Source organism: Macrotis lagotis, chromosome 1 (assembly GCF_037893015.1).
Source record: "Macrotis lagotis isolate mMagLag1 chromosome 1, bilby.v1.9.chrom.fasta, whole genome shotgun sequence".
In the NCBI taxonomy this organism is placed as follows: Eukaryota; Metazoa; Chordata; class Mammalia; order Peramelemorphia; family Peramelidae; genus Macrotis; species Macrotis lagotis.
The window spans coordinates 342,585,992-342,613,812 of NC_133658.1; the positions used below are offsets into that span (position 1 = coordinate 342,585,992).

The 27,821-nt window shown below is 37.9% G+C and overlaps 1 long non-coding RNA gene across 2 annotated transcripts in view; it reads left to right on the forward strand.

Moving 5' to 3' along the window:
• Nucleotides 1-3,413: 3,413 nt before the first annotated feature.
• LOC141505712 (uncharacterized) overlaps nt 3,414-27,821 on the forward strand; it is a 30,065-nt gene continuing 5,657 nt past the window's right edge. Inside the window, exons 1-5 of one of the 2 annotated variants that reach the window (XR_012473676.1) lie at nt 3,414-3,633; nt 7,711-7,773; nt 13,052-13,231; nt 13,421-13,685; nt 22,068-22,212. This is a non-coding gene — a long non-coding RNA (uncharacterized LOC141505712). The remainder of the gene's footprint in view (nt 3,634-7,710; nt 7,774-13,051; nt 13,232-13,420; nt 13,686-22,067; nt 22,213-27,821) is intronic. The other variant, XR_012473675.1, reaches the window with a different exon arrangement.

The window sequence follows — 27,821 nt, forward strand, 5'->3', positions numbered from 1 at the left end:
TTTGGAAGGATCAGGAAATTATGAAATGCTTCATGAATTGGATCATCATCCTTTTGCTCTGTGCCATTCTGAGCATTCCCATGTACCCCTGGATTCACCCAGGCAATCTATTCCTTCCTCCATCCTCTTACCCCTAACCAACTGCATATCCAGATCAGCAGAACCCTGCCGGCAAGTTTCTCCTTTTCCCATGACCCACTCAGTACCACCTGGTTCTGATTTGTGACCAGCTTTCCTCCCTGTAGCCACAGCAGGCCCTGTTCCAAACATTCTTGGCTTTTTCTCTCCATGCTCTGGGGGTGGTACATCAGGTGCGGGAAGTTGGGGGAGGAGTGTCTGTAATCTCATAAAAAAAAAAAATGGGTTTTCTGCCTAATATTCCTTTATGGTCAAGGCCCTTGCCTGATGGAATAGTGCTGACATAACCTGGCCTGCATTAGGAATTCATTTAGTTCTTATAAGAATCACAGATTCTCTTTCTTCAACAATAAGGTTTCCTTTTCATGTCGATCAGCTCTGGTAATGGTTGAGGGATTTGCCATCTGGTCCTGGAGTTTTAAGAATCCTCAAGGGTTATGGGCAATGCCCCATCTTGCTAGTTCTGATAACTGAGAAGTGATTGACCATATTGCTCTGAAGCGTCTCAAACCTGGCATCAGCAAATTTAACAGGTTGTAAGAGATGCTGAGGGCAGGGGAGGGGCATCATCCTTCCCTTCTCACTTCCTCCCCATCGACCCCTCCTCCATCCTCATATCAACCACCACCTTCTTGACAAGAACTAAGTCACCAAAAACAAGACTAAAAAGCAAGTTAAATTGTGGGATGGTGAAGTTTATCATAGAGTTCTTTTTAAAAAATATTGATATCTTTTAAACTATCAGTATTAAAAAAAATAATTCTAAACATATACATACATACATTGGGGAAATTAGGTGGCACAGTAGATAGAGCACCAGCCCTGGAGTCAGGAGGACTTAAGTTCAAATCTGGTGTCAGACACTTAATAATTGCCTAGCTGTGTGACCTTGTACAAGTCACTTAAACCCATTACCTTGCAAAAAAAAAGCACACACACACAAAAACATATATATACATATACACATATATGTAAATATATAGATAGATAGGTCTTCCTTCCCTAACCCAGATAGCCTATACCAAAAGAAAGATATGTAGTTCAGTAAAACCAACCAACATATCAGTAGAGTGATAGCATATTTAACATTCCATACCCATAATCCCTCATTTCTGCAATCAATAGAGAGAGGTATGTAGGTGTTAACAGTAGATAGAGACAAGGATCTGAAGTCAGACACATTTGAATCCAAGGCCAACTTCAGATACTTCTTGGCTGTAGGACCCTGGGCAGGTTACTTCACCCAAGTTTCCTCATATGTAAAATGAGGATAATAATGGCTCTGGAGGAGAAGGTAAGGCTGCTGTCTTAGCATAGCCTCCCTTTACTCAAATCCAATTCATGTGCTTGTCATGGCATCACCTCTCTGATGTCATGGTCTTATTCAAGATCAAAGCTCAAACATCATCATTATCACCAGAGAGGTATGTTTTCTGATCCTTTCTCTGGGACTATGTTTGATCATTATAACTAAATAGCATTCAGCTTCAGATTGTTTTTTCCTTCTTTTCATTTACATTGCTGTCATTTTTTAAGTTGATTTCCTGGTTCTGAATATCTTACTCTGAAATAGTTCATATAAATCTTTTTATACATTTTTTAATTCTTTGTCTTCATCATTTCTTCTGGTACAGTGATAGATCATTACTATTACTATGTCTCCATTAATGGTAAGTCCAAAAAATTAACATCAGGTCCCTGGGGAGAAAGAATAACTTTTCCCTGCTTTCTCTATTGAAACAATAATATTTCCAAAGTGGTGACACACGACTTGCAAAGCCCCCGCCACCACCTTTTTATACAGCAAAACTGTGAGGCCAGTAACACAAAAATTACTACCCTTGTTTCTTACATCAGGAAATTAGGGTTCAGACAGGTAGAGGAAAATGCTCATTTAATGAGTCAGAAGTAGAATTCAAACCAAGATCTCTTAGGTTTAGTGCTCAGTAAGGAAAGGAGAGAAGAGTTGGGTGCTAGCAAAGTAGGGTCTCTGTAGTCATGCCTCAACTTAAGAAATACAACCAAACACACACACACACACACACACACACACACACACACACACACACACAGACAACACACATACACACAATCGCATACACACATACATACACGTAGTCACAGACACACATACAAACACACATGTGCACACACACACCTTGCCATAGGACCTGAGGCCTCATGGGTGTGATAGAGTTCGCTCAGACCTGCTCCTCTCCGGAGACCCTGATTGGGAAATCTCCAATATCTGCCCTTACACCTTGGAAACCAAATACCACAAATCAGACCTTGATTTATTGTTTTGTTGATTTTCTAGATTTAAGAAAGTCTTGAGGGAAATATCAATAATACAGATTAAAATGAAAAGTGTGCCATGTGTACTTTTTTTTTCAGAGTGCTCCAGGTACTCCAAAAATGGAGCAGCATATTATAATTTTTATTAATTACTTCCTAATTGGCTTGCTTGTTTCTCATCTCTCCCTTCTCCAGTTCATTCCCCCACAAGAGCTACTTTCATATTCCTTAAACATAGGTCTGAACATATCACCCAGTGACTCCTTTGGCATTTTAAACCCTTTTTAATCCCTCTCTGGGATGGCACAATAGTAGAATGCTGGTCTTAAAACCAGAAAGACTCATCTTCCTGAGTGCAAATCTGGCCTCAGATACTTAGTAGTTGATTCAGCCTAAGCAAGTTGCTTTACCCTGTTTGCCTCTGTTTCTTCATCCATAAAATGAGCTGGAGATGGAAATAGCAAAGTCAGTCCATTGTCTTTGCCAAGGAAATTTTAAATGGGGTCATGAAGAGTTGGACTGAACTGAAAAACAATAACAAAAGCAACCTGCTCCAACTACCTTTCTATGACTATTTCATACACAAACCCCACTTGCTACTCCACACACTCCACTTTCACTCCCTAAGAAGTCAATGCTACCTGAGTTACAAAGCAATGCTCTACCAAAGTCTTGGGTTCTAAGTCACAGAGATTACTGATCAGAAAAGGGAATTGACTTCTTACTGGATTATTTTATTCATTCAAGAAAGATTTGTTTAAAAATTTTTTTAAATTTAAAAGATTTGTTAAATGTCTTCCAAATATGGAACATTATGTAGTTGTAGGAATTCAATCAGAAATATTGAATTGTCCTACCTAGTCCACAAGGAAATTATGAGGGGTATGAAGAGATGTCTATACTAAATATGATGGAGAGAAGAGAGCTCTTAATAGCAGGAGGGATCAGGAAAGACCTTATCTACAAGGTACCACCTGCCCCTCTGAGACCTGAAACCTGAAGGAGAAGAGGAATTCTAAGAGGTAGAACTGAGGCTCCAGTGCATTCTGGGACTTGGGGACAGTTACTGGAAAGACCTAGCAAGTGGAAGATGGCTTGTCTATGCACAGGGAACTGCAAGAAGGATATTTTGGTGGGAGCAGAGTCTACGTGGCATGGATGGTGGTCAAGGGGCGATATGAAGTAGATCACAAAAAAAAAGTAGGTTGAAGTCAGATTGTAATGAGTTTTAAATACCAAACAAATTAATTTGGTTTTTATTCTAAAGGAATAAGGAGTCACTGGAACTTCTTCAGTAGGGAGGTGATATGGTGATGTGGAGGAATGAACCTGAGAAGAAAAAAATGAGAAACAATGATCCAATTAGGAAATAATTAACAAAAATAGCTGACATTTATAAATTGTTTTAAGATTAGCAAAACTCTTTGCATCCATTGTCTCATTTGACACAATAACCCTGGGAGGTAAGTGCTATTTTCCTCCCCTTTCGCAGAAGGGAAAACTGAGGCATATAGAAGTGACTGGCCTGGGATCACATAGCTAGTACATGTCAGTATTTGAAGCTAGATCTTCCTGATTCCAAGGCCAGAGATTTCACCACTACAATACCTGGGGCTATCATAATAACAGACAAGGTGTGGCAAGGGTTAGGTGAATGAGAAAAATATGAGAGATGTTGAGTCAGAATTGACAAGATTGGATGTGCAAAGGATTGGATGTGAGGACTGGAGATGGAGTAAGGGAGTGAAGAACCGAGGAGAACTCAGGTAATGAATCTGGGTGGCTGAAAGGATACTGGTACCCTTGACAGAAACAGGAACATTTTTTAAAAATGTAAGTTATGAGGGGAAAGTAATAGGCTCTATTTGTATATTTGAATTAAAAGTGGAAAAGTATGGCACATATGACCAAAAGAAAGTAGAAGCCTCTTAGAAGTAAGGAGATAGGGGTAGCTAGGTGGTACAGTGGATAGAGCACCAACCCTACAATCAGGAGGACCTAAGTTCAGATCAGACCTCAGACACTTAATAATTACCTAGCTGTTTGACCCTAGGAGAGTCACTTAACCCCATTGCCTTGCAAAAACAAAAAGAGGTAAGGAGATAAGAAATTACTTGGCCATCTTTGATGCATACAAAACCCAGAAATCCAAAACTGTAATACACCACCCTCCCTCTCACTAGTGAAAGAAGTGGTGGATGGGACTGGGAAATCTTCTTTGAAAGAATGTGCAAAGGAACAGCTAGGTGGATAGAGCACTGATCCTGGTATCAGGAAGACCTGAGTTCAAATAATCCTCAGATAAATAACTATTATGTGAGCCAAGGGCAAGTCAATTAACTTCTGCTTGCTTCTATTTATCATCTATATTTATATTTATCATCTATAAAATGAACTAGAAAAATGACAAACCCACTCTAGAATCTTTGCCAAGAACTCTCCAAATGGAAACACAAAGAATTGGATGCAACTCACTGGTCAAATACCAACAACAAATTCAGGGTTATGGTACAGCTTTAATTTACCAAAATTTCAGCTAAACATTTGATAAATTTTCTCATTCTATTTATAAAGATAAGATGGATCAACATGGATTATACTATAGTGCTGCCTGTTAAGCAGATCAGAGAATGGGTTGAATCACTAGACTAGCAAAGTAACTTGGAAGGAAATCATGAGTAAAGTTCCCAGAATTCTGTGTGTGTGGCCTTGTATTAGAAAACATTTCTGTCATGACTTGGACACATAAGTGGCGCAGTTATCAGATTTGCAAATTGTGCACAGCTAAGCTGGACACCTAACACATCAGATAACAGAATAAAGATTCAAAAAGGTCTTGCCAGACTAGAATCTAACAGGATGAAATTTTTGGAATAATGTAAAAATTATACACTTCTATTTAAAAAGTAGAACACTGCAAAGAAAAGATGTCAGGGGCATGGCAATTTGCATGGGAAACATCTGAGGGTTTTAGAGAACAGCAAAGTCAATAGGAGTCAACAGTGTGACATGGTAGCTAGGGGGAGAAAACTTTGTTGAAGAATTAGGTCTGTACTATGCATGTCTATACCTGTCTATGTCTAAGTCAAGGTATTTTTTTTATTACTTGTGTACAAAAAGGGAAGATGGAATCATGAATCCTCAAAGTGGTTCTCTAAATAATGATAGATGACTGCCCAATTTATAGTCTTACTACAGGGTTAAAAAGACAAAAGTAGGTTATATGATTTTAAAAAGTCATAACAATATCCTCTAGTATCTATCATTTATTATTTCATACTCCTCTTAACTATTGAATTGCTGATTGTCAACTTAGATGCTTTTACCAGAATGAAAAGAATATAAGTAAGCCAGTTTTGCAGTCTCAAGATATGACACCTCATACATTATGTTCCCATGCTTATCATTAAAGCAAGATGCAATTATATAAACAGTCAATATCCATACCTACAGATAGTGAGATATCGTTTTCCGCTTAGAAAGAAGCACTATAGACAGAGAACCAAGAAGAACTAAATTCAAGATCTATCTCTGACACTTACTGGTTGTGCGACCGTGGGCAAGTCATTAATCTCTCAATGCTCTAGACAACTTTCTAAGACTTTCAATTATACAGAAGGTACCAAAATACAATGGTAGAATGAGTTTCCTTATCTGAGGATTCCCCACATCAGTGATGTCAGAGCTCTAGTTCCTATCTATCCTTTACAGCAGCCAAGACACTCCATCTCTCAAGTCTGGTTATTTCCATTTACACCCATGCCTGGAATGCCCTAGCTTCTCATCTCCACCTCCTGACTTACTTCAAGTCCCAGCTAAAATCTCAATTACTATAGGAAACCTTTCCCATTCTCTCCAAACTCTTTTGATTATTCTCAACATATCCTGGATGTAGCTTGTTTGCACATAGTTATTTGCATGCCTACTTCTCTAGTTAGTAGAGAACCTCTCTGATTTCAGTTTATTCTTAAGTTTAAAATTCATGATATTAAAGCTGAAAATTCTTGAAATTGTTTCAACCAACCAAATTGTCTTGTAGTGGCTAATTTGTGAGCTATGAAATCATATTTGTTCTTCCTGATTTTGGAGAATCAAAGACTGAAGACATCAGTTTGGGATACTATTTAATGTTCATTGTAAATTTAATTACACTTTCAGATTTTTCAAAGTCTCTTGTTCTATTTTAACAAAACATAATTAACTCTTGATGTATCAGAGAGAGAACCAAACAAATGTATGAGTACTATTATCAAAGAGGATCCTGTCTTTTAATGTTACATATGTATCATATACTAGGTATCATTACCAAATATTAACAGTACAGTTTCCTAGAAACTACTTAAATCTTATAAGCATCACATTAATCCCAAATAATCTTGTGAACAGTTCAATTATAAAACATAAGACAGAACTCACTGTCCTTGATCTGGTAACATTAGTCCAACTGAACATATTTTCAAGTTATTGATAAAGAAAAAAATGCCATGCATGTCTCTCACAGTTAGGGCTTTTCATGATAGATGCAAAGGTGTTTATTATTTGTTATCCTCATCCAGCATCAAATTCATCATTGAAATAATTGCTCTCTAGGGGGCGGCTAGGTGGCATAGTGGATAAAGCACCGGCCCTAGAGTCAGGAGTACCTGGGTTCAAATCTGGCCTCAGACACTTAATAATTACCTAGCTGTGTGGCCTTGGGCAAGCCACTTTACCCTGTTTACCTTGCAAAAAAAAAGAAAGAAATAATTGCTCTCAGGGCAGCTGGGTGGCACAGTGGATGAACACCAGCCCTGGAGTCAGGAGGACCTGAGTTCAAATCAGGTCTCAGATACTTGATATTTAACTAGCTGTGGGACCTGACAAATCACTTAACCTCATTGCTTTGCAAAAACAAAAAAAAATTGTTTTCAATTAATGTAGCAAATCCAATGTAAATCTGATTTATATTAGTCAGTTCTAAAGTTGCTCTGTTATTCTAGCTTCCTTTTCCAAATCCACACCAAGATGCTAGCATCTGTGAAATTAACTTAAAAATCATTAGAAATTTCCCCATCTTCCTAAAGAACAATTGACTTTTCAGAGATAGTCTGTTATCCAAAATAGGTTAAAACAGGTAGAAACTTTTCTGTGAATCATTTTTTCATTAACTTTTCTGAATCATGCCTAATAAATCAAACTAACTCTGTTCTAAGTTTCTGCATTTCTCTTTTTATGCTTATATAGTTTATCCTTTTTTTCTACTGTTAATTTTTTAATCTTCAAATTTGTTGCTTCCAGCAGTACAGAAGCTAGAGACAGAAACCTAGAGACAGGAGGACCTCAGTTCAAATCCAGTTTCAGGTAAGTAGTAGCTTTGTGATCCTAGGCAAGTCACTCAACCTCTGTCTCATCTATAAAATGAGGATAATAATTGTACCTCCCTCCCAATACTTACAGTATTGCTGTAAGAATAAAATGAGATGATACTAATAAAGCACTTTACAAACCTCAAATGCTACATAGATGCTAGCTATCATCAATCAACTTTATTGTTATTATTACAAGGCATATTACATGTGTTAGTTCTGTTATTTTCCCCCCATTGTTTCTATCTCTATTCAATTTAGCATACTTTCTGTGGTTAGGACTAATTCGTTCTTTCCCAAAATAATGTTTTTCTTTACCTAGTTCTTTTTAGGAATTTAAATAAGTTTATATTGATCTGCACAAAATTCATTCAATTTACCAAACAATTGAATTCAACTAAAACAATTTATCCAGAATAATGTGAGCAATGAAAAGTTTTCTCACTAAAAATGAAGGACTGTTTTTCAAAAATAATTTCCCCTTCCAGTAGCAATAACTACTAGGAGGGTGGATTTACTTAAACTTCTTCTAGAATTAAATGAATATAGCTCAGCATTTGCATCCTACAATCTCTGTGAAAAAATAAAGAAATGAGATGGGGCATAAATGTTCATGTTTAATAATTTTCATTTTAACAATCTATAATAAACCACAGGCATGTGTTTCCTTATGAAATTTAGTATAAATTCCATTTGATCACCTTTTAACTTGCATGATCTTTCCCCTGCCCTCTGGTCAAAAATAGGGGAAAAGAAGATCTCTGCTCAAATTGCAACAATTCCCATTTTCGTTTTAAACAGACTCCAATTTTTAATTCCTTTTCATTTAAGAGTTAATCACATATACATGGAAACTAGAGAAGAAAAGAAAAAGGTTTTGCAGACATTTAATCATTAATAATGAAGACAAGACAATACCTGGTAGTACAATTATTTTTTTTCTGGGATCCATTCCAATTTTACTCTGGCACGCTCTCAACATTAATTGTTTGAAATCGACTTTTTTTTCTTTCTTTACCTCAGAGATAAAATTTTTCTATTTAAAATTTTTTTTCATTCTCTAACAGGTGAAATGTCTCCAAGGTGCCATCTGTTTCTTTAGCTAATAAAACAAAACTCCTTCTCATAGCTACCCAGAGGAGGCAGTTAATTTGAAAGTCATTCATCTGCTATGACCAACTTCTAGTAAAGTCATTTCAAAAATTCTTTCTGTCTTAAGACTAGGCAAGATAAGGAAACACTCTTTTCAGTCTGGTATTTAATTCATAAAGAAAACAAAACTGGATTGTGCCTCTATCATAAAGGATAGTTCACAGAAAAAAAAAAAGAGACTCTTCTAACTTCATTGAGAGATCTGACATGGTCAGTCATGAGTCAGGCCCAGAAATGATCACCATCTCTTATATGTCCAAAGAATGAAAAAACTGGGGCAGAGAGATGTTAGTAAATCCATTCAGGACTCCTATCCACTCTTATTGTAAAGGGGATGGGTCATAGGGGAGATGACTAGCAAACACTGGTCACATACTCCCTTCGAATTTCTCCATAGTCCATATATGTTCAGCTCTCGTTAAATGGGAAATATAATCTTCAATTCTTCATGAACCATTTTTCCATTCTGTCTTCTTATAACCAAAGTAGATAGTTATAACAAGCAATAGATATAACAAGTAAAAAGACAATCATAAGGGGCGGCTAGGTGGAGTAGTAGATAAAGCACTGGCCTTGGAGTCAGGAGTACCTGGGTTCAAATCCGGTCTCAGACACTTAATAATTACCTAGCTGTGTGGCCTTGGGCAAGCCACTTAACCCCGTTTGCCTTGCAAAAACCTAAAAAAAAAAAGACAATCATAGTCTGCTTCCAGGAAGGATCAGGAAAAAAGTTCCAAATCCTCAGAAGAAATTGTCAGATGTAGAGCACTGGCCCTGAAGTAAGGAGGACCTGAGTTCAACTCCAACCTCAGAAACTTAACTCACTTAGCTGTGTGACCTTGGGCAAGTCACTTAACCCCACTTTCTTGCAAAAAACCCGAAAGAAAGAAAGAAAGAAAGAAAGAAAGAAAGAAAGAAATTATCAGATGTAAGTACCTAGATGGTAGCTGGGTGGCACAGTCGATGGAACAGTGAACTGGCAGAAAGGAAAAAGTCAAGTTTTAATCATGACTCAGAAACTAACTAGCTCTGTGACTCTGGATAAATCACTTAATCACTTTCAACCTTAGTTTCTTCATCTGAAAAATGGGAATAATAACATCTACCTTGCAGAATTATAATAATGATCAGGGGCGGCTAAGTGGCGCAGTGGATAGAGCACTGGCCTTGGAGTCAGGAGTACCTGAGTTCAAATCCAGCCTGAGACATTTAATAATTACCTATCTGTGTGGCCTTGGGCAAGCCACTTAACCCCATTGCCTTGCAAAAACTAAAAAAAAATTATAATAATGATCAAATGAGATAATATATATAAATATAAAAATCTTAAAGAGTTACATCAATGTTAGCTATTTTTATCGTTAAACAGTCTTGCCTAACAGGAAAAACAAACAAATCCTAAGCTTCTTAGACAAAACCAGCAAGATCTTCAACAGAAAATCTCCAGAACTTTTTTTAAACACAGAACTAAACTGTGCTGTGACTACCCTCAGTTAATCTGAGATTTTATTGTCAACCCCAGACAGAATGGATTTGACCAGAGACAAGCTTTAGTTAGAATTTTTCGTGAATATTAGAGTATCACCTGAAATCAGGACTCCTCTTTCCTGTCAAAACCAGAGAATTACCAGATTTTAGGAATCTCAGGGGATTGAAAGGCCTGAAGGATTTGCCTTCTGATTAGAGTAACTCTCAAGGTTCATTTGAGCTAATTAAATTAAGAGAAAGAAAATTAAGCAATTACCTGTCAGATGTATGGAGTAGAAAAGTCATACTTTTGCTTTTTTTCCCTTTTCTAATTCTGGCAGCCTAGACAGAATCCAACTTTACCAAGCCCTTATTTCAAGGTTTTCAAAGGTCTATCTGTATCCACATTGGTATCCAGGGTTTCAGTGAAAGAGCACCTCCTAGCCAGGCTTACAAGTCAGAAAGAAATATTACAAAAGGCTTGTCAACTGAGTGGATATAGAAGACAGGGACTGAGAGAGAGAGAGAGAGAGTGAAAAATTAAAGATGATATCTATATAACAAGTCTGGGTGACCAAGAAGATGGTAGTGACCAGACAGTAATGGGAAAATTAGAGAGTCAGATTTGAGGAGTAAGATCATGGATTCTTTTTGGATATATTGAATTTAAGATAGATATATATATATATATATATATATATATATATATATATATATGATATCAAGTTTGAGATTTCCATTATACACTTTGAGATATATATATATATATATATATATATATATATATATATATGTAATATCGAGTTTGAGGTTTCCATTACACAGTTGGAGATATATCTCTGGAGTTTGGGAGAGAAGTTAGGACTCAATAAATAGATTTGGAAATCATCACATAGAGGTAGCAGAATTCATGGGAACTGATGAGATCACCAAGTGAAATAATGCAGAAAGAAGAGAAGAGGACCCTATTGCCTGTGTACCCATAGTTGTAAGCAGATATGACTTGGATGAAGAGCTTACAAAGGAAAGAGAAGAATCAGTCAGACAGAAAAAGAACCAGGAGAGAGTGGAATTACAAAAACTTAGAGAGACGATATAATAAAGGAGATCAACAGTGTGCAAGGCTCCAGAGAGATAAAGCAGGATGAGGATTAAGAAAATTCTATTAGATTTGGCAATTAAAAGATCATCGTGTGAAGTCAAGGTTATGGAGTAGCATGAAGAATTTTCCTAACAGAAAGTATGAAGTTGGAAAGTAGACTGAAAGAATGAGATTCTGGAATAAGACATTTAACACCTCTGAAAAAGCAGCAGTAGGAATCTAAAAGACAAAAGATCAGCCCAGACATTCCCTCCAGATGTTGTCAGAGCCCAGACCTAACATAAAATATGAGTTCAGGCTAGACATGGACAACAAGCTAGAAGAATGAACAACAACAAAGAAGAATACCACCATAAAAAGCTATTTTGGTGACAAGGATACTCAAAATAGCAAATTCAGAAAAAAAGAGAATGATTCCAAAACATTTATGTGCAAAACATCAAAGAAAAATATAGCATGGGCACAAGTTCAAGTAGAATTCCTAGAAGAGATTGAGCAATAGGTTTAAAAAAGGTTATAAATGTTCTTAATAAATAAAATGAAAGAACTGGAGGGGGAAAATGAAGGTGGGGGAATAAGTTATGGAGTAAATAATTTTTATTTTTAGTTTTTACAAGGTAGTGGGGTTAAGTGACTTACCCAAGCATACAGCTAGGCAATTATTTATGTGTCTGAGATCAGATTTGAACTCAGGTCCTCCTGACTCCAGGGCCAGTATTCTATCCACTGTGTCACCTAGCTGCCCCAGAATAAATAATTAGAAAAGTCATTAAGCTTGACATAAGAGGTACAAAAGCCTGACCAAACAACAGTGTCTCTGAAAATTAGAATGGATCTAACAAAGATAATGACTTCTTGAGAAAATTATCAAAGTTGGAAGGGATATGAGAAAACTGGAACACTAATGCACTGTTAGTGGAGTTGTGAACTAATCCAACCATTCTGGAGAGCAATTTAGAACTATATCCAAAGGGCAATAAAACTGTGCACTCCTTTGATTCAGCAGTGTCACTACTAGGTCTATATCCCAAAGTCATCATTTAAAAAAGAGGAAAAAGAGGGGTAACTGGGTGGTGCAGCAGATAGAGCACTGGCCCTGGAGTCAGGGAGGACCTGAGTTCAAATTTGACCTCAGACACTTAATAATTACCTAGTTGTGTGACCTTGGGCAAGTCACTTAACCCCATTGCCTTGAAAAAAGCAAAAAAAAAGAGAAAGGGAGAGAGAGACCCATATATACAAAAATATTTGAAGCAGTTCTTTTTTCAGTGGCAAAGAATTGGAAATTGAAGGGATGTCCATCATAGAAGGTTTTAGGACAGAGGAATAACAGATAGGTCATTTAGAATATGATTTTGCCGACACATACAGTATGGTTTGGAGCCTAGCACCACAGAGTGAGTGCCTGATTAGTCAATGACTCTGTATTCAAATTCTGACTTTTCCACTTACCAGTTCTATAATTTGGGGGCATTGTATCTAACACTGGGTCTCAAACTCCTCAAATAAATGAGGTAGTTGAAACTAAATGGCTTTATCTAATCTCTTCCAGTTCAAAATCAATGACCTTATGAGAATGGAAGGAGAAAGAACACTTAGAAGAAACCACTATCCTATCAAGACCAGGCTTACTCAGTAACGATAGAGAGGCAGTTTCCCAAGGACTCAGTAGTTTCTGACATTTTGTCCTTTGTTAAGGACCCTGGATGTGCAAGAACAAACACTGAAGAAGGTGAATGAACTCTCTCTCATTTGGTAGGCAATCAAAGAGTCTGAACCCAGGAGAAGCAAGAGTACCAGGGAGATGAGGGGGAAAGGGGGCATAAACTAGGAATTAGGATACCAGGGTTCTATCCTGGCATCTTGAATTGTATTGGAAAGACCCTTGATCTCCTCTGAAGCAGATCTCTCTCTTTTTTAGAACTAAATAACTGGACATCATTTCTCCCCTGGGGGAACTGAATTTGGACCACAGCTTAGGACCATAAATTCAAAGCTAAAAGGGATCTTAAAGGACTCCACTTTAGGAATAAAGAAATGGAGATCTAAGAGTTGTTCAATGACTTGTTCAAGAGTCCACAGGTCATATACTACAGAGGCAAAATTTGAACCTACATCATCTAACTCCTGATTCAGTACTTTCTACTATTGCCATCCTGCCTCACAAAGAAGAAACAGGCTTCATGGTGAGTATCTCTTTAATACTATTGAGGGGGTGGAGTTTCTAAGGTGTACCAGGTTCCTTCTTGACCTGCAACATTCAAGAGCAACTCATGGCCTGCAGAGCACATGTGGTCTTCAAAGTCCATTCATGCAGCATTATTACATTTTATTACCATACTCACTGGTAATGTGGACTATATTGTAATGGAAAATAAATATTAATTTCTATAAGTGACCCTTGACAAGTTTTTGTTGAGCAATGTGTCCCAGAAGGGCTAAAAGGTTGGACACCCATGCTTAAGAGCAACGGTGTCAGATTCCAACTAGAAGAGGCCACTTATCTATATGTTAGGATCCCTGCAGGCTGCATACTGAAAATGTGAAATGACCTATGAGTTAATGTATTTTAATTTACCTTGTTAAATACTTCCCAGGTACGTTCCAATCTAGTTTGAGTAAACACTCAGGAGTGTTGTGGACCACATGCTACCCACCATGTTTTATGCTTCTGGCCTAGAGCAAAACAAAAGGGGAAAAGGACAAGGTGGGAAAAAACTGATTCTGATTATTTTGTAGCATGTTAAGACTTACAAAGTGATTTTCTCAAACACTGTGAAACAGACAAGGCAAATATTATACTTACTTTATAGATGAAAAAATTAAGATTTGGTGTAATAATAAAGTGATTTGTTCAGATCCCTGAGGTGGTAAGTAGTTTGAGTTAGGATGAAAAATCCTGGTCTTTCCTGATTCTATACTCAATTCTCTTTACCATCCTCCCTCTCATGGAATCTAGATACAAAACACTGATGAAACAACTAAGGGGTTAAGGATGAAGAACATGCTTTGTCATTAGATTTCCTCTTATATTTTTCCTACCTCTTTTCTTAGCCATTAAAGCTCTGGTGTTAAGAGGTAGATATAAAATTCAGAGACTGGTAGGAAGCCAGGTTATTTCAGAAATGGAATATATTGCTCTGCTCACTCCCCATCCCAGATGAACCCACCAAAAAGATCCCTGCACAAGGCTGTCAAGGAGAGGGGGTGGGGTTACTAGTCTTTTCCCCACTGGGAGTAGAGGTGATCAATCTCCCTGTCCACCAGGGATGATCCAGAGCCTGGTTCTTTGTTTGGGGTTTGTCAGCTCACTGTCGTCATGGGGTCCAGTGCCCTCCTCAGGGCCTCACTTTCTAAAATAGAACTGCCCTTTGACCCAACCAGGCTCATTAATCAACTCCCAGCAACTACTGCCAAGCTCAGACCCAGAAAAGAAGCTGAGCCAGGGAGATCTGCCAGCCAGCTCCCTCACCCTGCAAAATGAAGGGTATTGCCAGATGCCTTCAAGATCTCTGTGGGCCCCATTTCTACATTAGTTGAATAATGATAGACCACATTTATATAACACTTTACAAAGCACTTTTCCTTACAATAGTCCTAACAGACAATATGCTCCTATGGACATAATGTATATCTCATTTATGCTGACACAATGATCTGCACATAGTAGTCACTTAATAGATGTGTGTTATGAGGTTGGAAGTATGACCGATAATACTCTTATTTTTCAGCTCAGGTACTGACATATGGAATAGTTTTCTTTACTAGATGGTGAAGGTCAACAGATGGAGACTGAATAAGTACATCAGGAAAGTTATGGAAAAGATTTAGGATCAGATGGGGAATGATCTAGATTCCTGATGGATTTTTCATCTTCCCTTTTCCCTAGTTGGACATGTTAGCAGAAGTGGTTCATAATTAATGATAGAATTAATTAATGATGCAGTAGATAGAGTGCTGGGCCTAGAATCAGGAAAATTCAAATCTGACCTCAAATAATATGTGACCCTGAGCAAGTCACTTAACCTTGTTTGCCTCAATTTCCTCATCTGTAAAATGATCTGGAGAAGAAAATGGCAAACCATTTCAAAACCCCAAATGGAATCATGAAGAGTCAGACACAACTTAAAATTGATTGAACTGTTGTTACAAAAAAGCGAGGATTAAAATGCAGATCTTCTCATTCTAAGCCAGGCATTTTTCATTATGTCATTTTGCCTCTCATATGGAGGAAATAATCTGAAATTGTTCCCGAGTTCATATGGATGTAATTGTACAATTATGCAACTTCCATGAAATGGTGATATAAACTATTAAAGGATCCAGTAAAAACACAACTTCTCTCCATTCCTATAGTCAAACTATGACCTGGGAAAGACCTAACTTTTAAAATCCAAGGTCTCCCACTGCATATAAGACCATCTTCAGTCATCCTGATCCATATCTGGCCACAAGACCCCAATGACCCCAGTGATTTTTGCACAACCCTCGCTCACTTAAATCCAACTCACTTGCATGTCATGGCATAGCTTTGATGATGTCCAGGTCTTCTTTGAGAACAAAGGATCAACAACAGAAACAACAACAATCATTCAAAAGGAGTGCAAGAATCCTACGACCTTTCTCTGTTCTTCATGCTAATGCTTTTCTTCTGAGATTACCTTCAAACTATTCTGTGATAGATCTTGCATGCACAGAGTTGTTTGCATGTTGCTCTTCCCTCCCCACCCCCATTAGAATTTAAACTCCTTGAAGGTAGGAACTGTTTTAGCCTTTCTTTGTATTTCTTGCACTTAAGCCTGAGACATAGTAAGAATTTAATAATTGCTTAGCTGACAGTAGCATTCATAGATAAACACTAAAGTAACTAGATAGTTCAGTGGTTAGAGTGATGGTCTGAAACCAGGAAGAACTGTGTAATGCTAAAGTGCTCATTCATCAGATCAAAGCTTTAGAGTTGGAAGGGACCTTAGAGGTCATCAAATTTAAAGTTGAAAAAATTGTGGGTACAGGCAAGTTGTGATTTTCCCACTTCCTCTGAATTCCAAACTAGTACTCTTTCTACTGTGCCAAGTTTTCTCTCTTCATGTGGATAAATCCCTACCCCACCTCCATCGGTATAGATTGTAACCCATCCATGCCTACTCCTCTTATAGTATTATTGTTCCAGTTTCATTAGCCATAGAGTAGTCTCTAAGGTCCCTTTTAGATCTGTGATCCCATGATTCCTACAATAAAAGAGCCAGCCAAAAATGCTAGAGACCCCCTTTTGATGCATCGTGGATTTGAACACATCACTTGGAACAGTCAATTTGTCAGCCCTCATTCTCAACAAGCCTCATCCTTTTAGGTTATATGAGTCCTTGATGATGTCCTAAAGTATTTTATTGCTTTTATTGATTTCTTTTGTTTTAAATTACCTTTCTTTTCAGATATTCCCTCTCCCCTCTGCAGAATCAACTCTGGTTTAAAAAAAGAAAGGGGAAAAAGCAGGTCAGCAAAACTAACCAGAAAATCAACTCAGTTTGGCATAATATGCAATGTTTTACACTCATACTGCCCTCCCTTCCACAAAGAAAGGAGGAAGATACATATTCACATCTCTACTTCATGACTTAATTTGGCCACTATAAAGTCTTCAGTTGGAAGGAAAAGTTGTTCTTTCCATTTATATTATTGTTGTCATTGTAGGTGGATTTCCAGTCATGTTTTATTTTGCTTCAGTTCATATGTCTTCCCACACTTCTCTGAATACTCCATAATCATTGTTCCTTAACCTGCAGAAATATTCCAGTATATTCAAATGTTACATGTTAGATCATCCACCTTGTTTCCAGTTCTTAACTACTTTAGAAGTTGCTATAAATATTTTGGTGTGTCTTGGAGCGCCTTTTCTGACTCTGATATCCTTGGATATCATTGCCAAGCAATGGGATCTTGAGTTAAAGGATATGAGTATTTATTCACTTTGCAGACTAGAACCTGACTACTAAAAACAACTTCTAATGCCTATGTACTTGGGAGTTTCCCTGCTTCCCTGGGAATGTGCCCATTCCTTGGATATTCTCTGCTTGTTCTAGGGTGACCATGTGGAAACCGTGGGGGCCCAGCATTTGGCCATGTGTGGCTCATTACTAAGAGTCCCTTGATTGACTGCTGAGCCAGAAGAGCTTTTTTTTGAAAGAGAAGACAATATCCAAATGAACTTCTTGGCTGCTGCCTATTCCCTGCCCCCACTGGAAAAAATATGACACAAGAAGGGGTGGAGAAGAGATAAGATCCTTTTCTACCCTAATAGCAGTGCAATCCAGACCACAGAATGACTAGAGCTAGGAAGACCACCCAGTCAGCACCTGGCTGCCCATCTACTTTTTCATTTTTAATCTTTTGTCAGTAGTCTTGTAAGTTTTAAAGGTTTGGGGACAGAAGTGGTCTGCAAACATTTTCAGTTTCATCTCCCGGAATGGTGGCATATGAAGCCAAAACTGGAGCAGACAGGAACCAGGGCAAATGTCTGCAAGGCCTTGTTGAAGAGGATCAAGCTTAGCTGTGTGATTAGATGATATCAGAACAGAGGTGAAATATAAACTATCAAGTTAGTAGCCTTACAACAAAAATTGATTCATGTTCTGATGAGGCCTAAGTGTCAGCCTTCTAGTCAGCTGTATTACCATGTATAAGCTACATTACTGAGTCCTGTTTAAATTATTCTGTTAATTCACAGAGTGACTCTTCACAGGTTAGAATCTATGTCTAAGTAAGGATAAATGATCTGTTAACCATGCCTGATTCATACTGTGAAGTAGATCACTTTCATTTTTTTCCTTCTCTTCTTCCTGGGAATCTTTTCAACTTTAGGACATAACTATTATAATTAGCAACTTTCCCTGGGGAAGCCAAGGGGATAAGCCAATACATCTGAGAAGGGGCAATCCAATCACTAATACAGTGATTCTTAGCCATTTTGCATATCATGGAACATTTCTAAGAGTTTTTAAAAGCATAAAAATATGTAAAATTACAAAGAAAACCAAATATACTGAAATATAGTTCTCAAAATACTTTTAAAAAAAAGCAAACCCTAAACTAAGGAAAGTTAGGCTTCTTCTAGCATTGAACAAGGTACAAGACCATTTGGCTAGATACATATTTGGGTAGAGTAAGCTGCCAGCCCTTTCTATCTCAGTCAAGAGATATCTCTATGACCCATGCTAGACCTACATCTGTCATGACAAATGGGATCCCCAAACAATAAATTGCAAGTATACCATTGAACTTAAATTCTGACATCTCTAGTCTTGAGATTAAGGAGAAAAAAATGGAACTGGAGGAAAGGAGGTATCATTTTCCTTAGAACTGAGTAGGGAGCTTTCCCAAAGACAAAGAGTGGGTTTGGACTTTCTATTAAGCACAGAAGTTGTTTAACTTCCTATACGTTATGGGAGACTAAAAGAAAGTCCCTTGTCTTCCCAAAAGTTTCTCTCCCTTTAGAGCAGTCCTGTGTTATTTAAGCTGTGTCTCACAGTTAACATTTCCTTTCCTTTTACTTTACCTCTTACTCTCCCCAGGATCCTCCTTGAGAATGTGAATCTCCCAGATGGAAAGGTCCCTCTCTAAGGTTGCTGATGATTCTGAAGATGTCATCTAGTCTAGCTCTCTCATTTTACAGATACAAAAGTGATGTCCGAAGAGATAGTGTTTTGCTGAAGGTCACAGGAACACCAAATAGCAGGGCCAAGGAAAAAAAAATACATTGTCATCTTAGCACAAAGTTTTAAGCCTCTTTTTGTATATCCTGGATCCTTTTGGCAGGTTGATAGACCCAACAGTCTTCCTTCTCAGAATCATAGTTTTAAATGCATAAAATAAAATTAATAGAACTACAAATAAAGCTAATTATATGGAAAAATATGTATTAAAGTGCTGAAAATCAAGTTAATGAACTCTAATTTAAGAACTATTGCCTTACTGACATCAATCAGTTTGTAAGACTAGGAGGGGTAAGGGCAGCAAGAGTCAGCCCCAGTGAAAGAACAGGGAAGAATCAGAAGTGAGAGAGTCCAAAGAGAAACTTTTGCTAATTTTGCAAAGTTGATGACATAAAAAACATATTTTTATTGATTATACTTTAAAGCTCATAAGCTCTACTTAACATTTCCTTTACAGAGGTATCATACTTCCCTAGTTTGAGTCCTATATCTCCCATAACACTCTCTGATGTGGCCTGAACCAGATTAAAATATAATTGGGAGGGGTCTGCTAGGTGGCATAGTGGATAAAGCACCGGCCCTGGAGTCAGGAGTACCTGGGTTCAAATCCGGCCTCAGACACTTAATAATTACCTAGCTGTGTGGCCTTGGGCAAGCCACTTAACCCCGTTTGCCTTGCAAAATACCTAAAAAAATATATAGATAGATAGATAGATAGATGGGAAATATTTAACAAAATAGTAAAAGTGGATGGGAAGTCAATAAGCCATCCCTTGCAACAATAAAATGCATGCATGTTCGGGCAGCTAGTGGTGCAGTGGCTAGAGCACCAGCCCAGGAGGACCTGAGTTCAAATGTGGCCTCAGACATTTAATAATTACCTAGCTGTGTGACCTTGGGTAAGTCACTCTTTTTTTTTTAGTTTTTTTGCAAGGCAATGGGGTTAAGTGGCTTGCCCAAGGCCACACAGCTAGGTAATTATTAAGTGTCTGAGACCGGATTTGAACCCAGGTACTCCTGACTCCAGGGCCGGTGCTCTATCCACCCCACCACCTAGCTGCCCTGGGTAAGTCACTCTTAACCCTATTGTCTTGCCAAAAAAAAAAGAAAAGAAAAATGTTCACGTTCATGTCAATAAACCTGGAGGAATCCTGATGTGCAGTTTCATGGCCCCATTTTTATTTGAGTTAGACACCACTGCATTAGAATGCAATTGCCCTGAGTAGGAATTGTTTCAGTCTTCATAGTTATCTCCTCCAAGCCAAGCCTAGTGCTGGACACAGAGTGGTGACATGGCCTGGTCCTCCCATTTTACAGATGAGGAAAGTGACATCCAAAGAGATAGTGTCTTGCTGAAGGTCATAGGAACACCAAGTAGCAGGGCCAAGATTTGAACCTAAATCTGTCTGACTCTATGTCTACCATCTTTTCTACTGCTCCATGCTTTCTCTAATCCAAAGATTCACAGAGTGTTGGTGTCAGTGAAGATGTTATTCCAGGTCTTCCAATTCCCAAATCCAGGCTTTCTACTCCTCTTCACCTCAAAATTCACCTAATACATTTAACTATATCAAATCTGGGTGTAATGTCACATTTTTGAGAGGCTACAAAATACAGCAGAAAATAATAGTTAGGGGTAGTTAGTTGGTGCAGTGAATAGAGCAGCAGCCCTGGAGTCAGAAGGACTGGAGTTCAAATCCAGCCTCAGACACTTAATGATTACCTAGCTGTGTGACCTTGGGCAAGTCACTTAACCCCAATGCTTCCAAACATATAGAAAACACTCAATAAATGCTTACTAATTGATTGATCAGTTTCTGGTTTATGGAATTCAGATCTTTGGCACATTTAAACAGGTTGTAAGGTTATAGTGAAGTCTCCTGGACTCTTGACTAAGCTAATAATAATGTTTACCCTTCATTTTCTTTTCTTTTTTTTTAAGGTTTTTTTGCAAGGCAAACAGGGTTAAGTGGCTTGCCCAAAGCCACACAGCTAGGTAATTATGAAGTGTCTGAATCCAGATCTGAACTCAGGTCCTCCTGACTCCAGGGCCAATGTTTGTGTCACCTAGCCTCCCCTGCCCTTCATTTTCAAAGAAGACCATATCAGGGAGGTGATGCCATGACAAGCATGTGAATTGGATTTAAGTGAGGGGGTGCTGTGCTAAGTCATCAGCTTCACTTTCTTTTCCAAGGCCATCTAGGTTCAGTGGCCAGATATGAATCAGAATGACTGGAGATGGCCTGGTTGCAAGGCAATCAGATTTAAGTGATTTACCCAAGGTCACACAATTAATACGAGTCAAGCATCTGAGGATGAATCCAAATTCCCATCCCCCTGTCTCCAAGGTCAATGCTCTATCCATTGTACCACTTAACTGCCCTACTAAGCTAATTGACCTCTTCATTATAAGTGACCCATCCAGGGCCAACATGGGAGAATGGGAATTGGAGTGGCTAAAGGAAAAAGTTTTGAAGTTATAAATTACCCTCTGCTTGTGACATCAATAGTGTTGCTAGTGGGGCTCTGGGGAGTACCCCCTCTCAACTCTCCCGTGCCCCCACACTGACAGTGCTGGTCCCTCTCCAAGGTTGCTAATAGTTCTGAAGAGTGATAGCCAGAGCCTCCCCTGCTTGCCAATCAGATAATGCCAGAGTTGCCCTGGGTAATTTTCTTAGCAGAAATGTAAACAGGACTTGGAGGAGAGGAATGTGGGTCTGCTGCAAGCTGCCTTGATTTTCATCCCTTAATTATCACCCGGTGTTTATTTAAGGAGTTGAAAAGGGAATGGGGAAGGAAAATTGGATTAGGGTGGTAGGGACAGGGAGTAGGGAGAAAAGAATTGCTGATTTAACCCAGTTCTTTCAGGTCAAACTGAGGACAATCATCTAATACCTCCAGAGTCCCAAGGATGAGCCTTGGATTTTTTCCATGAAGAAAACACCTTCCCTCCCTCTCCCAAACCCACTTCTGGGAAGACAATAGGCCATCCTCTGCATCTTGGGTAAGTTCCTCTTTCTAATAAATAACTTTTGCTTTCTGGGCCTCAAATGTTTATAAATATTTGGAATGGGTCCATCTCTTCCTTTATGGGATCAGATTTTCTTCTGAAGAGCAATTTAAATCCTTCCTTTAATTTACTTAATTTTTTAATATAAATGCTTTATTATACACACTATAGTAATTTTATAGATATCACCCACCTACAATACACCTTCCCTTATAGCAAGGAAAAAATAGGCAAGACCAATCAACACAATGATTCCGTCTGACAGCATATGCACAGTTCTTCACTCAGAGTTCATCACCTCTCTGCCAAAAGAAAAATCATTTCCTCTCTTCCAAGATTGATCTTTACAGTGATGTGACATTTGTCTTTGTCTTAGTAATGTTCTTTTCATTGCGTTATTGTGACTGCATACATTCTTTTCCCTGGTTCTGTTTACTTCATTCTTCCTCCATACAAATTTTCCCATGTTTCTCTGAATTGGAGTAATCTAATTTAAAAGGGAAAGATTGTTTTTCATTGTTTATAATAAACCCTTCCACAAAAGTCCTGCTCTAGACCCTTTTCATGTGATTTTTCTAAGTCAATATAAAGCCTGGAGGAATCCTTATGTTTAGTTTCATGGTCCCATTTCTATTTGAGTTTAACAACACTGCATCAGAATGCAATTGCCCTAAGAGTAGAGATTGCTTCATTCTTCACAGTTATCTCCTCAGAGCCTTTTTCCTGGTCCTATTTACTTCATTCTACATCCACATAAAATTTCCCATGTTTCTCTGAATTGGAGAACTCTAATTTGAAAGGAAAAGATTCTTTTGTAGCGTGGTGTGGTGTGGAGATGGCCCAGGGTTGTTGAAGGCTGTCAGTAGAGCATGAGCTCAGTCTCCATAGGGTCCCAACAATAAATATGGATAACTACTACCTTCTGAAAACCAACATAGCTAAATATAGAGAGGCTCATCATTCATTTCATGGCAGCCCATGAAACAAGGGTAAATAAATACAGAGAAGTCCTCAGTTCTGTGCATGTGTCTGTCCTGAAGTGGGGAGAGTGGCAGAATCACAACCTTATGATCATGTATAAACATTAACTTTTCTGTTGCTACTCTAAATGTCAAGCCCTTATCTAATGATCAAGGACTTGAAATGCTGCTGGAGAAACTGAATTAATCACTCAATAAACATTAAGTGTCTGCTTTGTTAAACATCAGGGACAGGAAGAAAGGCAAAATAAAATCCCTGCCTCAAGAAGCTCCCCATCTAACGGAGAGATGACATGTAGGAAGCTATTTAGACAAGAGACATACAAGGATAAATATGAAAAAAAAACAGAGTGAAGGCACTATTAAGAGGCTTCCTATAAAAATTGGTATTTTAATTAGGATCTGAAAGAAACCAGAGAAACCAGGAGGGAGACATGAGAAGGGAAAGCATCCCACACATGGGGGATTACCTAAGAAAATGCCTAGAGTCAGGAGATGAAGATTGAGGAACATCCAGAAGGCCATTATCACTGGATCAAAGAGTACATGTGGGTCGGTAAGGTACAAGAGTCTGGCAAGGTTAGGGTACACCAAGTTGGACCCTCAACAGAGAATCTTACATTTGATCCTGGAGATGGTAGGAAGTTGCTGGAGTCGTATAGAGGAGGGACAAGTCAGACTACTTCAAGAAGCTCACTTTGACAGGTAAATGGAGAACAGTGGTAGGGAAACCAACCATCAAGCTATTACATTAGTTCAGGCATGAGATGAAAAGAGCTTGTACCAAGTACAATATCAGAGGAGAGAAGGGGGTGTGTTTGAAAGAGGCAACAAAGGTCAATTGACTTGTTCCTTGACAGCAGTTTGGCTATGGAAACATGAGAGTAAGGACTAGAGCATGATAAATACGCTATAAACTTGAGAGATTGAGAGGGCAGTGGCACCATCTACAGTAATAAGGAAGTTAGGAAGAGGGAAAGCTTTTGGGGAAAAGATGAATTCTGATAATGAAGAATTTTAAGATATCTAATGAACATGCAGTTTGAAATGTCCAATAGACAAGTTGGAGATGAGATCTAGTGGTGAGGAGAGAGGTTAGGACTGGATAAGTCAACCTGTATAGCTGAGAAACATTAAAAGATAATTAAATATGTAAATTGATTAGATCACCAAGTGAAATAGTAAAGAGAGAGAAGAGAAGTGGGCTCAGGAAAGGAGATCGAGAGGGGAAAAGTCAGATTGGTAGGAGAAGAAGCATCAGAAAATTTGAAAGACTCAGTTCCAGTCTCCCTCCCTTCCTACTACACCTAATGCAATAGCATATTAATAAGTTTATTATTAATAATAGCTAGTGTAACAGTACTTGTATGAAGTATATATGAGGTTAAATATTATGACCTAGAAATCTCCTGACAATTTATGGGGATGGGCAGAGCTTAGTGCTAAAGGGTCCATGCTTTGATATGACAATGAAATCCATATCCTGTTCACTCAGATCTGTATAACAGCATTTATATGACTGTTAATGCTTATTTTATGCTTTTATAACCTGGAAAGACTTACATGAATTAATAAAAAGTGAAATGAACAGAACCAGGAGAACATTGTATATAGCAATATCAATATTATATGATGATAAACTGTGAATGACTTGACTATTCTCCGCAATGCATTGAATCTAAGACAATTCTGAAAAATTTAATGATAAAAAATGCTAACCATCTCTGAAGAAAGAACTCATGAAGTCTGAATACAGATCAAAGCATACTTTTATTCTATTTTTCTTGCATTTTTCCTCTGTTTTCTTTCACAACATGAATAACATAGAAATATGTTTTGCATGACTACACATGTATATAAACTATAACAAATTGCTTAACATCTTGATGAGGGAGGGAAAAGGAAGGATGGAAGAGAGTCTGAAACTCAAAAACATTTTTAAATGAATGTTAAAATTTGTTTTTAATATGCAGCTGGAGAAAAAATTTTTAATTGTTTTTCTGACAATGAATATTTGTGAGTCTTGTATCTTGCATTCTTTTTGTGTGGAGAAAAATAAATAACTGTCCTATTAATGATCTACATTGAATACTGACTATGTTTCTACTCTCCTCAAACTATTCAAAACACATTTTTTCAGTAGGCCTTAGCACAGTGCCTAACTATAGTAAGCACTTAATAAATGTGATTGATGAGTTGAACCTAAGTTTTAGGCAAGTTTTTCCTAGGACACCAGGGTGGATATGTAAAAAAACAAAGAATGGGAGAAAACAGAGTCTGACCTTTCTTTTAAGTATTCAGGTTCACTCAGACTGGCATAAGGTTCCTCAACCCCTTCCCCCCACCAGGTCCCAATCTTACTGTGGTTATTAAGTTGACATTGATTGAGTGTCTCAAAGTTTTATATATCCATAGATATGTATAGATACATATACACACATATGTATATTGTAGATATCACATATGTATATATTATATATTCATATTATTAATTTGATGTTCCCAACAACCCTATGATTTAAGAATCAAGATATTGTCATCCCCATTACATAAATGAGGAAAGAGAAAGTCATTCAATGTGAGCTTGAAAAAGGATTTTAACCAGATCTTCACACTAAAAATCCCAGCCCTCTATTCATTATGCTACATTGCATTTATGCCACACCAGCAGCTTCGGCATGAGGGAATTTTCACATGACCCTATGTAACCCCTTTCCCTAGGCCCACTAGAATTTTCTATTTATTGGTTGAGATGAAGGGCCACCCACTCAATGAAAATTGGGGCTGAGATGGTGAGAGGTAAAAGCTCTGGATTACACCATTTCCTCTTAGAAATTCTAAAGTAGCAGTGCCTTTAGGACTGGTCAAGGTTCAAGTCTTCTTCAAGAGTTAAGACATGTTAGATTTTCCTGGCATCCAAGTTCAAGAGGAAAGTTGGAAGGAAGAGGCCAACTTTTCAGGTAGCTGAAGGAAAAGACTAGGAAGACTTGAGAGGAGTGGATCATCTCCATCATGTCCTTATTTCCAGCTTATTATTCTAAGTCTAGACTCCCCTTGAGTCAGATACAGGTCCCTTTCTCTTGGTGAACTGAGTTATCTAGCTCCCAGTGGGAGAGTTCCTTTACTCTGTATTATCTGGTATATATTCTTCTAGGTAAACTTTCTCTGATTCCTGTTTCACTGTGATTTGGATAAATGGGTTTATTTGCTATATGTATGGAAAGTGAGAAAGGGGTCAAGCCTTGGATATTGAGCTTGGGGTACCTGCTTTCCCCCAAATGGTAATGTAATCACACCCAATCATATTCTCTAGATAGCCCGAAGACTGTATAATGCCTGTAAAATCAGTTGGATGGGTGCTACCAAGACAAGCACAGGCAGGACTTGAAATTCAATAAATCTAGTTGTTTTTAGAATTCGGATTTTTAAGTTGATAATTTTGTTTGGCCTTCAGATAATGTTTCAAACAGATGTTCCTCAAACCTTCTTTAGATGAACAATATTTAAGGAAGCAGATAGATATACTTCTATCCCAGTACTCTGTCTCTTGGAGGAGAGCAGAGTGGTAGCCTTCCTGTCCAACCTCCTCCTTCCCCTCCTGACAAAAGAATGGAGGGAAAAGAGGCTAGAGATGTCTTCTCTGCCTCCCTTCAAGATATACACAAGAACCACATCCTCACTACACAAGGAGCCTCACTACATAGGGAGGCATCATTTAGACTATCCATAGTTCCTCTCTTTATCTGTTTTGGACAAAAAACCTTTGTAAATGAATGACATTGTTCTCTCCTCTTACCTTTTTAAACATGAGTTCTGAAATAAATCTCTCAAGCTCAGTTTCCTCATTTGCAAAGTGAACAGACTGAATTAGAGAGTCTCTGAGATCATTATGGCTGTAAATAATATTGGAAGGAATGGGGGAAGGGAATAGAATAAACTTTTAAATAGCATCTACCCTATGCTAGGCACTTATAAATATTACCCCATTTTATCTTTACAACAATCTGCAAAATAGATGCTATTATTATCTTAATCAATGATATGTAATATTATTTTTATAGTTGAGGAAACTGAGACGAACAGTAGTTAAATGACTTGCTCAGAATTAAATTAAATGTTAATGAGCTAAGGCTGCAGTTCCTATCACTAGGTAAACTTTGGAATGGCTGCAAGTCCCCAGAGGAGTCAGCTGATGTCAGGAGTTGGCTGTCAGAGGACATTTGGTCAACTTTAACCATGTTGTACTGTATTTTGTTGTAAGGGGTTCTATGTACATAGCAAGTCTGCAATACATGTTTTCTGTATGGATTATTCTAAAGCTGTAATATATAGATTTCATTAAATGAATTATTGAAAAAATTTTTTAAAAATAAATGACTTGCTCAGGGTCACACAGCTAGCTAGTAAGTGTTTAAGGTCAATTTTGTTTCACTTATTAGTATTTCATTTTTTCCAATTACATGTAAAGATAGTTTTCAGATTTACTTTTATAAGATTTTTAGTTCCAAATTTTTTTCCCTTCCACCCTCCTATCCCTCCTTCTCAAAATAGTAAGCAATCCAATATGTTATAAATATACAATTAATCATATTTCCACATTAGTCATGTTGTAAAAGAAGAATC